Raw genomic sequence first — 13,871 nt, 5'->3', positions numbered from 1 at the left:
ATTGAAAAATTGACTACAAAAACATTGACTACTAAAAGGCAAACTGCATTGGATAATACAGAACCTTGGATAAGCGGAGCTTAGATAAGCGAGATTCTAGTGTATGCATGCTGAGGCATTTAAAAAGGAACAGAGAACTTTTATTTATTTCGTGTCGAAAGCATTACATAATAAATACATTTTAAAATGATGAAAAAAAAGGAAATCACAAGCAACTAAATAGTTTTAGATCAAAAGCGGGCAACAGCAACCGCATTGTCCGTAGCTTTAAACAGCTCCTCCTCCGTACATGAGGCAGGACATTGTGGGCAAGTATACATATGTGGAGTTGAACACTGGAAACAGTGTTCAAGCTCTTGGCCTTCCCACGTAACTTTCAGTTTCCTGTTGGCTTCACGGTTACGTAGGTGGAAGGCACACACTTGTGTCTTTGCAGGGTTAGGCTTCAGGTGGTTCTCTTTGTAGTAGCTGGAGAGATCTTTCAAGGCATTAGTGAGTTGCTTTTCAACTGTTTCAAAATCTTTGGCTTGTGTTGTTAGGCTCAGGTCATCAGCATATATAAAGCTCTTTGTGAGTGGTGGTAGTGGTTGATCGTTCCTGAAGATGTTAAATAAGATCGGTGTAAGAATGCTGCCTTGGGGTAAACCATTCTTTTGCCTCCTCCATCTGCTTTTCCGGCCCTGAAACTCCACATAGAAGCTGTGGTTTTCTAGGAGGGTCTGGACAGTTTTTGTAAAGTCAAAGTCCTGGTTGATATGGTAGACTTTATGCAGCATTTTTCTATGTTACACCGTGTCATAGGCTGCCGTAAGGTCCACAAAAACTGTTCCCGTAATGCAGCCTTTCTCATAGCCTTCCTCGATATCCAAAAGCATTGGATGAACGGAACAGAGAACTGAAGAGACTTTAGAGGCCTTATGGGAGAGAGAGAAGGAAGATGAAGTTTTGAGGGAATTTTGGGAAATGGCAGAATCAAGCATTTCAGGGCCTGACAAAGGAGAAGAGTAATGTTTTGAAAAGTGACTGTGCCCTAACAAAATTACCAGAGGAAGATGATGTTACTTAATGCTAGCAAAGCAAACAATGTGGTTCCCAGTGAAGAAAAAAAGGAAGATGGCAGTTGGTCAGGACAGACTGTCAAGGACAGAACGCCACAAGATCAAAGTTAACAGAGTTTATTGGATTTACAGAACTCAAAATGCCCGTAAAAGACAAGGGCAAGGCAACTTTAGCCTTTAAAAACAAAAAGGGGCAAGAAAAACGTTCAAAAGATAAACCGGATTAAACCGGAGTTTAATCCGGGTAAAAACAAAACAGCTTGCTTCAGCCTGGGGATAAACAAACAGAAGCTGGGAAACAAAGAGTTCAAAAGAATGCAACTAATTGGCAGCAGATGCCTCTCTGCTGCCAGCACTATGTTTTGAGTAACTAGGAGTCACTCCTTCACACAGCAAGGCAAATTTCCAATACAAACTCAGCAGCCAAGGATTGAAGCAGTAGCGTAGTCCCAGTTCGTTCCGTAGGTCGAGAGGCAGAATCAGACGTTTGCAGTTTTCCAAGTTCAATAGGAGAAAGCGAGCCCGTAGTCAGTTTTCAGTCCGTAAATCCAGAGTAGCAGATGGCGTCCGTCAAGAAGACGACGGAAGGTCAAAGCTATTAAGATTAAGCAGAGGTTTTGCACAAACAAAAGCCCACACAATTCCTCCCGCCGTCTGAACCCAAATTCCAAAACAACTTACGTATCAGCACACGAAAACACACCAGTCTTCAGGAAAGCGTCCCACACAGATCCCAAGGGTTCGTCCAGATTACCTTGCCCAACGCAATTTGCAATTGCTCCCAAGCCTCATTTTATGCCAGTTACAAATCCTCATCACTATCAGCTGCCCTCCTTAACCCGGGCGTTTCCTCATCACTTTCCTCATCAGAGCTGGAACACCTCTGACTACGCCCCACAGCATCCCCAGCTGTGGATCCCGTCCCATCCCTCCAGCTTGTCCATGGGTCTAATCCTGAAGGTCCCCATTCATCTTCCATCCCATTATTGCCAGTGGCACCCAACTCCTCCCTTACCCGAGTCCAATCCATCTCATCCTCTTCCGAGCTAACCAGCTCTTCCTCCATTCTCTCCGTGAACCCCTTAAAAGACTCTTCGTCAGATGGTTCTGCAAAGATATCTCGCAGCCTCTTTCTTTCTCGCTCCTCGAGAGTATCTGACTCTCGAGGAGTCTTACGTCCACGTCTGCCAAAAGCAGAGCCATGAGGCTCAATCATAACACTATCCCCTCTCACAAAGGCCTCCTCCCCCGAAGGCGGAGAGGTGGCAGTGATATCCTCCGCTATAGCATTACGACGACTGGAGGTATCCAATTTCAACAGCGAACGATGGAACACTGGATGGACCTTTAAACTAGACGGTAAACGCAAACGAAACGCAATGGAAGAGATCTTTTTAACTATAGGAAAGGGACGCAAATACCGAGGCGCAAACTTTCCCCCAGCCTGTTTAATATGCTTGGAAGACAACCACACCAAATCCCCTTCTTCCAACTCCTCCCCTGCCTGCCTGCGGCGATCGGCCTGAGTCTTTTGCGTTGCCTTAGCTTCCAACAGTAAGCGACGGGCAACATCATGCAACGCAGCCATTTCCGAGGAGCGGTACACAGGGTCAGAAGAGACCACATTGGTCGACGGCGCCACACCTCCCCGTGGGTGAAAACCATAAGTCAGTTCAAATGGCGTATGCTGACTAGACGTGTGCACCGCATTGTTGTAAGCAAACTCCGCCACCGGTAGCCACTTCACCCAAGCAGTGGGTTGATCTAAACAAAAACAACGTAAATATTGCTCTAAGAGCCCATTAACCCGTTCCGACTGACCATCCGTTTGCGGATGAAACGCTGAAGAGACGTTTAACTTAGTACCTAAGCACTCATGGAAGTGTTTCCAAAAGCGTGACACAAATTGTGGAGCCCTATCCGAAATAATCATCTCAGGAGCTCCGTGCAAACGGTAGATGTGCTTAGTAAACAATAAGGCCAACGTAGGGGCCGCCGGAATGGTCGAACAAGGAATAAAATGAGCCAGCTTGCTAAATAAATCCACCACCACCCAAATACAAGTATAACCCCCAGACTTAGGCAAATCTGAAATGAAATCCATGGAAATGATTTGCCATGGCCTCTCAGGAACAGGTAGAGACGACAACAACCCTCTAGGGCGCCCCACAGGCGTCTTACTCTGCTGGCAAACAGCGCAGCTGTCACAAAAGCGCAGAATGTCTTGCCGCATCTTTGGCCACCAGTAGCTCCTGGTAATGAGCTGCACGGTCTTGAATCTGCCAAAGTGCCCAGCCATGGGTTCATCATGGTGGGCTCTAATTACCTCTAACCTGAGGGCCCCCACTGGTACATAGACCTGCCCCCTGCGTACCAATACTCCGTCTTGGTCTTGTAGGTGAGGCAGTATTGTACGGTTACCTGCTGACAACAGCATGAATTGTTCCTGAGTCCACACATCTTCTCTTTGAGCTTCAATGATCTGGTCATGTAACCCGGGCTCATTATCTACAACACATAGAGAGGCAGTAGGCAAGATGGTTTGACATACTACCTGCTCATTGGTCTTAAACTCCGGCTTGCGGGACAAGGCATCGGCCCGCAAGTTTGCCTTCCCTTCCACAAATTGCACCTTGAAGTTAAACCTGGAGAAAAACAAAGCCCATCGGATTTGACGCTGGTTTAACTTTTTAGCTGTTTGCAAGTGCTCCAAATTCTTATGATCAGACCTGACCACGATTTGGTGTCGCGCCCCTTCTAGCCAGTGCCGCCACACCTCAAACGCCACCTTAATCGCCAACAACTCCTTCTCCCATATGGTATAGTTCTGCTCAAATGGTGTTAGTTGCCGCGAATAAAATCCACAGGGACGCAAGGTCCCTGAAGAATCTTTCTGAGACAATACGTAGCTAGAAGCGTCCGCTTCTACCACGAACGGTTTGTCTACATCAGGGTGTGTTAGTATGTTGTCTGATTGAAAGCTAGATTTTAGTTGCAAAAACGCGTCGTGAGCTTCCCGCCCCCACACAAATGGCTGTTTCTTACGCAGGAGCTGCGTCAAAGGCACCGTGAGCCTGGCAAAATTCGGAATAAACTCCCGGTAGTAATTAGCGAACCCTAAGAACCTTTGCACATCCTTCTTGGTCTTGAGCTCCTGCCATGAGTTGACTGCGTCAACCTTATGTGGGTCCATTTTAAGTTCCCTACCTGACACTACATGACCTAGGAACTCCACTTCAGGCACATGAAAGACGCACTTGGAAGCCTTGGCGAAGAGCCCACTAGCCCGCAGGCGGTGCAGAACCTGCTTGACATGCTGACGATGTTCTTTCTCGTCCTTAGAAAAAATCAAGATATCATCCAAATAAACTACCACAAATTGATCAATTAGGTCCCTAAACACATCGTTTATGAACCTCTGGAAGACCGCGGGCGCATTGCAAAGTCCGAAAGGCATGACTCGGAACTCGTGGCATCCGAAACACGTGTTAAATGCCGTCTTCCATTCATCACCTTCCCGTATTCTGATTAAGTTATACGCCCCCCGCAGGTCAAGTTTGGTAAAGACCTTAGCCCCTTGCACCCTTGATAGCAGTTCCGAGATTAAAGGTAGCGGGTACCTATCCCGAATGGTGTATTTGTTAAGGATACGATAGTCGCAAACCAACCTAAGGTCCCCAGTCTTCTTGGCCACAAAGAATACCGGCGCCGCAGTTGGAGAGCTAGATGGGCGAATAAACCCCTTGGCTAAATTCTCATCTAGGAACTCTCGTAAAGCTTGCCTTTCCGGTACAGTCAAGGCGTACAGCCTTCCCGCTGGCAATCTTGCACCTTCCGCTAGTTTAATGGCGCAATCATACGGCCTATGCGGCGGTAACTTGTCCGCTTCCTTTTTACAGAATACATCAGCGAACTCCCCATACTCATCAGGCACTCCCTCCATATCAGGCTGAGTAGTATTCAGAGTACAACAACCCTGCCTCTTTAAGGTCAGCTTATGTGCCACCCAATCCACTTGTGGATTTACTACGGCTAGCCAATCCATCCCCAAGATCACGTCGTATCTGGGCAAGCTCGTAATATCCCACACAAACGTTCCCGTTACTCCCTGCACTTCCCACATTACTGCTGAGGTCTCATGGTTAACCACCCCAGTCTCCAATAGTCTCCTATCCGCACCTTCCACCCACACGTCGCATGCCTTGCGCACTATAGGAATGCCATGCTTCCTAGCAAACTCAATATCTACGTAAGAGACCGTAGCCCCTGAGTCCAGCAGTGCCAAAGTAGAAACAAGTTCCTTTCCCCCAACAGATAACGTAATGGGTACGAAAACATGCTTCTTCCCCTCAGCTGACTGCTTTAGAAGCCCTAATGCGTTGGACTCACGTCGCACTAGGGCTGGCCTTTTCCCGACAGCTGGGAAGGTTTCACATTACAGTTTTTGGCAAAATGCCCAGCATTCCCACAGTACAAACACAACCCCAGCTGCCTCCTACGGTTCTTTTCTTCAGTAGACAGCTTTTTAAAGACCCCAAGCTCCATAGGCTCTTCCCCCATCACCACAGGTGCCTTGGTTACATGCATAGGTGGCGCACACATTGCTTTTGAGTGCTTACGGGACTCGAACCTGGCGTCCAAACGCAGCACTTTAGCTACTAAGGCATCCCAATTTTCAGCCGGCTCCAAGCGTGCCAATTCGTCCTGGAGGTAATCACTTAAACCAGCAGTAAACAAAAGCATGAATGCATTTTCCCCCCAATCCAGCTGGTGACGGTACAAATTAAACTTATTTAAGTAATCCAAAACAGTCCCCTTTCCCTGTTTCAACCGATACAGAGCCCACCCAGCATTCTCCGTACGGAGGGGATCCCCAAAAGTGTCAGTTAGAAGCTTCTTGAAATTATTCAAATTGTCTTTGACTGGGTCATTTCCCAAAATCAAATTGGTGGCCCATTGTCCTGCAGGACCAGTCAACAAACTCAAAATAAATGCCACCTTGCTAGTGTCCGTAGGGTAAGCATGAGCACTGAGCTGAGAAAAATAAAGCTCAACTTGTGCCAAAAAAGTTGGCAGTTTGCACCTGGATCCGTCAAAGCGTTCAGGGGTCAAAACATGTCCTTTAACAGCATGGGCTGCTTGACTGACGTTAAAGGCCGCCTGTAATTGGTCAAACTTAGCCTTTCACTCATCCATCGTCTTCCTGACGAGATTTATTACTGCAGTAAACTTTTTAAATGCGTTGGGCAATCTGTCAAGGACAGAACGCCACAAGATCAAAGATAACAGAGTTTATTGGATTTACAGAACTCAAAATGCCCGTAAAAGACAAGGGCAAGGCAACTTTAGCCTTTAAAAACAAAAAGGGGCAAGAAAAACGTTCAAAAGATAAACCGGATTAAACCGGAGTTTAATCCGGGTAAAAACAAAACAGCTTGCTTCAGCCTGGGGATAAACAAACAGAAGCTGGGAAACAAAGAGTTCAAAAGAATGCAACTAATTGGCAGCAGATGCCTCTCTGCTGCCAGCACTATGTTTTGAGTAACTAGGAGTCACTCCTTCACACAGCAAGGCAAATTTCCAATACAAACTCAGCAGCCAAGGATTGAAGCAGTAGCGTAGTCCCAGTTCGTTCCGTAGGTCGAGAGGCAGAATCAGACGTTTGCAGTTTTCCAAGTTCAATAGGAGAAAGCGAGCCCGTAGTCAGTTTTCAGTCCGTAAATCCAGAGTAGCAGATGGCGTCCGTCAAGAAGACGACGGAAGGTCAAAGCTATTAAGATTAAGCAGAGGTTTTGCACAAACAAAAGCCCACACAATTCCTCCCGCCGTCTGAACCCAAATTCCAAAACAACTTACGTATCAGCACACGAAAACACACCAGTCTTCAGGAAAGCGTCCCACACAGATCCCAAGGGTTCGTCCAGATTACCTTGCCCAACGCAATTTGCAATTGCTCCCAAGCCTCATTTTATGCCAGTTACAAATCCTCATCACTATCAGCTGCCCTCCTTAACCCGGGCGTTTCCTCATCACTTTCCTCATCAGAGCTGGAACACCTCTGACTACGCCCCACAGCATCCCCAGCTGTGGATCCCGTCCCATCCCTCCAGCTTGTCCATGGGTCTAATCCTGAAGGTCCCCATTCATCTTCCATCCCATTATTGCCAGTGGCACCCAACTCCTCCCTTACCCGAGTCCAATCCATCTCATCCTCTTCCGAGCTAACCAGCTCTTCCTCCATTCTCTCCGTGAACCCCTTAAAAGACTCTTCGTCAGATGGTTCTGCAAAGATATCTCGCAGCCTCTTTCTTTCTCGCTCCTCGAGAGTATCTGACTCTCGAGGAGTCTTACGTCCACGTCTGCCAAAAGCAGAGCCATGAGGCTCAATCATAACACAGACTTTGCAGATAAAGTCCAGTATTACAAAAGGCAGAGATCTAGATGCTTCTTCACAGACAACAACTGATTCTGTCTACTCAGTGGTTACCTCTTTAGTCACTGCAAATACAGAATCCAGTCAACAGTTGTGGACAGAAAAAGATTTAGCTCAAAAAAACGCCAGATTTGGTTGACTTGAATTACCATGTGCAGGAGGGCCTAAGGGAGCAATGGACAACTGGAAGGAGGACAGAGCAGTGACCAGTACCTCAAGGAACGTCTTTATGAGAGAAAAGAAGAAGACAGACATCTTGAGCCTGAGAGTTATCGCTAAGCACAGGAAACTAAGGTTGTTTTTGACTGAGAGAGTTTTAAAGACCCCTAAGCGTTGGGGGTTTCGCAGTTTCAACCATTGGCAGTTTGCTTCCAAGATTCCACGAAAGTACATGAACTGTTTCCCAAGATTTCTTGAATGACTCTTGGACGTTTCATAAAAGGCATTTTGGGACAAAGGAAGTTCATAATGTTGGGAGGAGAAAATATAATTGTCCCCAACGACATAACCATTGGAATGCTCCGCAGGGTGAAACATTGATGGACTGTAACAAGTGTCTTGGAGATGCAGATTACTATGAGATGGGCAATGATGGGCAACCTTTTGCGCTTGATGTGTCAAAATTCACCAAAAAACCTAGCATGATTTGGGTGGTGTGTCACTTTGAGAAAAAAAACCATAATTTCCCAATATATATAGTTTAAATAACAAAAATATATAATTGTAATATATAACTTATTTAAGAAATCAAAAACTATTTACTACCATTATTTCCATGTACAACAATCTATAGTGGCTCTTGCAATTTCCATGCTGATTTCTCTCTATTGTAGTTTCAATGTAGTCATGAATAATGAATAATATAATAATAATATAATAATATACTACAATAATAATAGAATAATAATAGAATGATTATATGTGTGTGTGTGTGTGTGTAATGTGCATAATTCCCATGGAGTAAATAACAAAACTACTGGACCAAATCACACCAAATTTGGCCACAAAAGACATTAGTCATCCAATCAATCTGCATGCGGCAGCGTGTCAGCAAAAATGGCTAGGCGCGTCAGTGCATAAATAAAGACTTGGGGATAACACAGGATAAAGATTAAACTGTTAGAAGTATGATTTATGGAAAATGTGTTTTTAAAATGTCTTTTGATTTTGGTTTGTGAATCGTATCAAAAGGAAAGATGGTAAGACTGAACATATGTATAGAAGGGTTAATGCATAGTGATTGCATGACTGTATCAATTGAAACGTTTTATATGTTTGCAATTATCTCATAATTGTATTGTTCAAGCCAACAGGGAATATGGAATACAGGTAAACTAAGAAGATAATAAATGTCTATATTACCTTTGTCAAAGTGTTTTTCTTTCAGGAAATGTATTTATTGTCTTTTTGTTTGTGTAAGGAAGGAAAGCATTGATAAGTGGTATGTAATGAATATTTATATATGATGTAATGTAAGATGTATGTTAGTGGAGTATAACTGATACTGAAGATGTAATGATACAAATGTTAATATAAATGTTTATGTGTCCTTCTTTAATGTTAATGTTGTATATTGCTTCCAATAAGTTTTATACTCATCGTCCGCAATATTTTTAGAGGTAGGGGTGTATGTAATGGAAAACCTATGTTATTTAATGTTGGTTTAAATGGGGAAGGTAGGCATTAGCTACTTCTGATTGCCTGCGTGTCGCCATGGTAATGTAGACTGCTGTAGAAATGTAGCTACAGTAGAGTCTCACTTATCCAACATTCACTTATCCAACGTTCTGGATTATCCAACGCAGTCTGCCTCCAGCCCGGATCCACAGTTGTTTCTCTAGGCAGCAAGGATTGAACTTTTTATGGATTTAATAATTTCCGCAATGTTGTTACTATAAGTTCATTTTATGCAATTCTATCTTTATTTGTAGTCAATTTGTTAGTAGGGTTGTTGTATGTTTTCCCAGCTGTATGGCCATGTTTCAGAAGTATTCTCTTCTAGAACATGGCCACACAGCCCGGAAAACATATAACAACCCTGTGATCCTGGCCATGAAAGCCTTCGACAACACAATTTGTTAGTAGCCAATGTTTTTGTCGTCAATGTTTTCAATACATTGTGATGTTTTGGTGCTAAATCCGTAAATACAGTAATTACTACATAACGTTACTGTTTATTGAACGGCCTTTTCTGTCGATTTGATGTAAAACACAATGTTTTGGTGATAAATTTGTAAAATCATAATGTAATTTGACATTTAATGAGCTTTTCCTTAATCCCTCCTTATTATCCAACATTTTCGCTTATCCAACGTTCTGCTGGCCCGTTTATGTTGGATAAGTGAGACTCTACTGTATTCTGAGAGGCTAGGAGAAAGGGGTAGAGCTAGCTGGAAGAAAAAAGGAAGTAATGTTTTAAAAGTTAGTTCAGTTATGTTCAGGTTCTAGCTAGGGAGCTAGAAAGAAGATGTCTTGAGTTCAGTTATGTTTAGTGTCTAGCTGGGAAGATAAAAGGAAGACTTCTATGTGTTCAGTTTCCAGCCTGTGTGCTAGAGGGAAGATGATATGAGTTTAAGTGTGTAGCTACAAATGCTGTATTGAAGTATAAAAGGACTTGTTTAGGTCCTGATTCTCAGCTGGGTAAAGCTGAGGAAAAAGTAAAAGAAACTGTTGAGACAAAGTTTCAGTCGGTTTATTGCTGTTAAAGAGTGAAAGATATTATCTATTATATGCAAGTGGAATTGAAGAAAGGAACCTTTGTAACAAGATATGCTTATTGTGCCAAAGAACTTATAAATAAACATTTCTTTGTTTTTAATAAAGACGGCATCTTTGAGTGGTGAACTGCGCTACATAGAGTCAGCGAGGATTCGTTCTTCACTCTCCCCACAGTGTCACATCATTTCATACACGCAAGCACACGTGTTTATTGTTGGCAGTGGCTGGGATCCTGAAATAAGGATTGTCCCCTGCCTGTGTGAGAAGTCTTTTTCTTTTGCTTATTATGTGGGTGCTTTACACCATGTATATGTGCATTGCAATCTGCCCTGCATCTCTCCTTTGGGGTGTGAAGGGCAGAATATAAGTACTGTCAATAAATAAATAAATACGTGGGAGATATTATAAGGAAATTCTGCCCCCCCCCTCCAAAAAAAATTCATTTCCACTTTACATTCAATGGGACTTTAGATTTGGTGAACTTTGGTTAACAGGAATGAAAGAGGGGAATGCCAATTGGTTTTGAGATCCAGGGGTTAAACAGAAAGCAGAATATAGAGGCAAGCAAATGCAGAGAATTGTACCCAAGCTTTTGATGAGTAAATGACAAAGTTGACATGGCCTGATTTAAGGATGAAGCATGAGGATCTCGGACGAATGGAATTAATTATATATATGTTTTTAAGGTTTTTATAATGTGTTTTAACAATGTTATTAACAGATCTGTTTATATTGTTTTGTTTTTATGATTGCAATTTGGGCATTAAATTTTGCCAATTTTTGTAAGCCGCCCTGAGTCCCCTCGGGTGAGCAGGGCGGGGTATAAATGTTGTAAATAAATAAATAAACAAACAAATAAACAGAAGGAATCTAGGAAAGAGAAGAGAATGTGGAAGAGAAAACGGACAAGGTCAAAAGTTGGATCGGCCTAAGTATAGTCTTGAGCTCAAGAACAATGGGCCCAGATGGAATCATAAAAAAGGTCAACATGTCAGAAATGATGCAGGGATTTAAGCAGAAATTTGATTTTTTTTCCCCCCTTGAGTGCAAATCCTCTGAATTATCTGAGAATTATCTGAAATCCTGAGATCAGACAAGTTCCAACTCTTTTGGGCTTTAGAAGAGCCCTAAAACATGGCTATGTGCTCAGGCATTTTAACGAATAAACGATAAAGATGACACAGACTGACCTATGGATAAGGCACGAGGTTTTCGGATGAACAGATCTGAGCATATATATTTTTAAAATTTATATACTGTAATTTTATATTGTATTTAATTGTTTTTTAACTGATTTTATGTACTGTTGATTGATTTTATATAGGCATCTAATTGTGCCAATGTTGTGAGACACCCTGAGTCCCTTCGGGTGAGAAGGGCGGGATATAAATATTGGAAATAAATAAATAATAAATAAAATAAAGCAGAATCCAAAAATCTGCATGTCTTTGAAGAATTACGAGAGCTGAGAAATGAGGGGATGGGGGAGTACAGCTCCCAGGAAGAGAGAAGGAGACAAAGGTGTCAAAAAGGGACAACAGCTAAAAGTGGATGACAGAACACAAGAGCTGGAGATCTAGGGAAAGAAGGCAAGGCAAAGCCACAGGGAATCGGGAGAACTGGCACGTAGTGATCCATTCAGGCATGCCGTCATATTTTCAACACATAGCATGCCCAGCATTTGCACAGGAATATAAAAAAAACACCACACTATACATGTAAAGTGAAGAGTTTTAACACAATTTATTTTATGCTTAAATAATCAACTAGATCATCCAGTGTTTGTGGTGTTTTCTTCTCATACATATGTAATTAGAGCTATTATCAATGAATCCTGCTTTCATATGAAGATAATTAACAAATTAAAGTATTTCACTAAAACCCCAAATAAAAATGCCCTTTAAAACACAGCAGCCTTAACAACCTAATATTACACTGCTAGGATGATTACAGATGATTGGCTTACTTAAAGATTCTACATCTTTGAGCCAGTACACAATGCAGTAATATTTTTTACAGCGTGCTGCCAGTCTGTTAGCTAAGAATTTCTCTTAATTTTTTTTTTTTAAAAATCCCAAACTTGTGCTTACAAGAGCACCAACCCACTCCTAAAAGCTGCAAGCATTTCCCCCTGGGATAAAGCAAGAACAGATAACACCCCCCTCCCCCTGTGATGCAACTACTGTATATGTTACGGTTTCTTTAAACTGTAGGTCATTTCCCTTAAAAAAATTGGCAACAGCAACAAATATTAGATGAAGGGCTTTGTGTTGACGAGAAAAGGGCACCCTCTGCCAAGTACTATCGCTGCCTGACTACCTTTCATTTTCGGTGGCACTCAGGTCCGAGTCCAACGGTGGGTTAAATGAATGCGCCCTCCCCCCAGAATCTCACTTCTCAAGTTGTGTCCTAGTGTTTGCAAAATTGGAAAAAAGAGTTCATCAAAATAAGGTGAGATGCATGCATCAAAATATTAGTACTCTGAAGGAAAAAAATCATCTTTTTTTTTCACAGAACTACAGAATTCCTCATCTCAGGAATCATTAAATTTGCAGGAGATTTTAAAGATTTTTTTAAAATCAAGCTAGCGTTTTTGCATATACAAACAATATAATTGCTAAATATACAAGAATCTGTGAAGATACACCCAGAATACCCCTGCAGGTGTAGCTGTTTGAGACACTGTTCAACGTGAATGCAATATCCCGTTTGTGAGCTAAGAGGCAGTGCCTTATCAACATTTATTCTACTTCTCCTTAGAATTTATACAGTGTTATTTATTTACAGTGAAATTATTGATGTTAGGTCTTTCTTTTAAAAAAAAAGAAACAAAAGAGTGTTTTGTTACCCTGACAGTTTGGGTCCAAGAAAAATAAGGCGAACTGTTGTGGATTTTAGTATATTTTTAGTGTCTCTCTGTGGTTTGAACCATTTTTTCACGTTGTTACATCCCCTTTTGCTACAGGAATTCTTTTGTTTTGTGATGTCATCACGTTGCTTCCAAGAAGCTGTTCCAGTGTGGCATCTTGCTTATACACTGCACCATTCTTCCATTTGCAGACTCTCCAATGCCGTGAACGAAAGTGAATCTCCATGCTCTGGTAGAACTGGCTCATGCTAAAATTAAATGAATTTTTGTTTTGTTTTGATGGTGTTCTTCACATGAAAACCATGCGGTTAATGTGTGGAAGCAGCAAACACACACGCACACACACTTTTATCAGTGGCTTGATAATTCCTGTTGATTTTTCTCTTCCTTGAGTTTTCCTCTAAAATACTGGCAGTAAAAGCACACACAGTCTTGTGTCAAAGGAGAAGAGGGTGGAGAAAAAGAGAGAAAGTGGTATCAATATCCATAATGTACATTTGAGAACATTATCAAATTCCAGGTACACAGTGAATATTTCTTATCCAAAATATCTGGGATCAGAAGTGTTTGGGAGCATCCATATTTGCCCATATGTACACAATGAGATATCTCTGAAATGGCACCCAAGTCTAAACACAAAATTCACATACTATTAGCCTGAATGCAGTTTCATACAGAATAATTTTAACAATTTTGTGCTTGAAATGATGTTTGTGTGCAATGAACCACCAGAAGGCCAAGCTCTAGCCACCCATGTGGCTATTCCCCTGATTTTGGAGTATTTTAGATGTTG

General features: G+C 42.3%; 1 protein-coding gene and 1 long non-coding RNA gene across 47 annotated transcripts in view; one reads left to right on the top strand and one right to left on the bottom strand.

Annotated features, from left to right (window-relative positions):
- The window catches only part of LOC134298020 (uncharacterized), a 40,924-nt gene that overhangs the window by 15,470 nt on the left and 11,583 nt on the right, over window positions 1–13,871 (top strand). The gene's annotated exons all lie outside the window — the stretch shown is intronic.
- ank3 (ankyrin 3) overlaps window positions 11,929–13,871 on the bottom strand; it is a 586,147-nt gene continuing 584,204 nt past the window's right edge. For all 46 annotated transcript variants that reach the window (XM_062977313.1, XM_062977317.1, XM_062977314.1 and 43 more), the window contains one exon: window positions 11,929–13,509. The gene's annotated coding sequence lies outside the window, so the exon portion shown is untranslated. The remainder of the gene's footprint in view (window positions 13,510–13,871) is intronic.

This window comes from Anolis carolinensis, chromosome 3, assembly GCF_035594765.1.
Source record: "Anolis carolinensis isolate JA03-04 chromosome 3, rAnoCar3.1.pri, whole genome shotgun sequence".
In the NCBI taxonomy this organism is placed as follows: domain Eukaryota; kingdom Metazoa; phylum Chordata; class Lepidosauria; order Squamata; family Dactyloidae; genus Anolis; species Anolis carolinensis.
The sequence above is the reverse complement of the archived record's forward strand: the minus strand, read 5'-3'. Positions and strand labels throughout refer to the sequence as shown.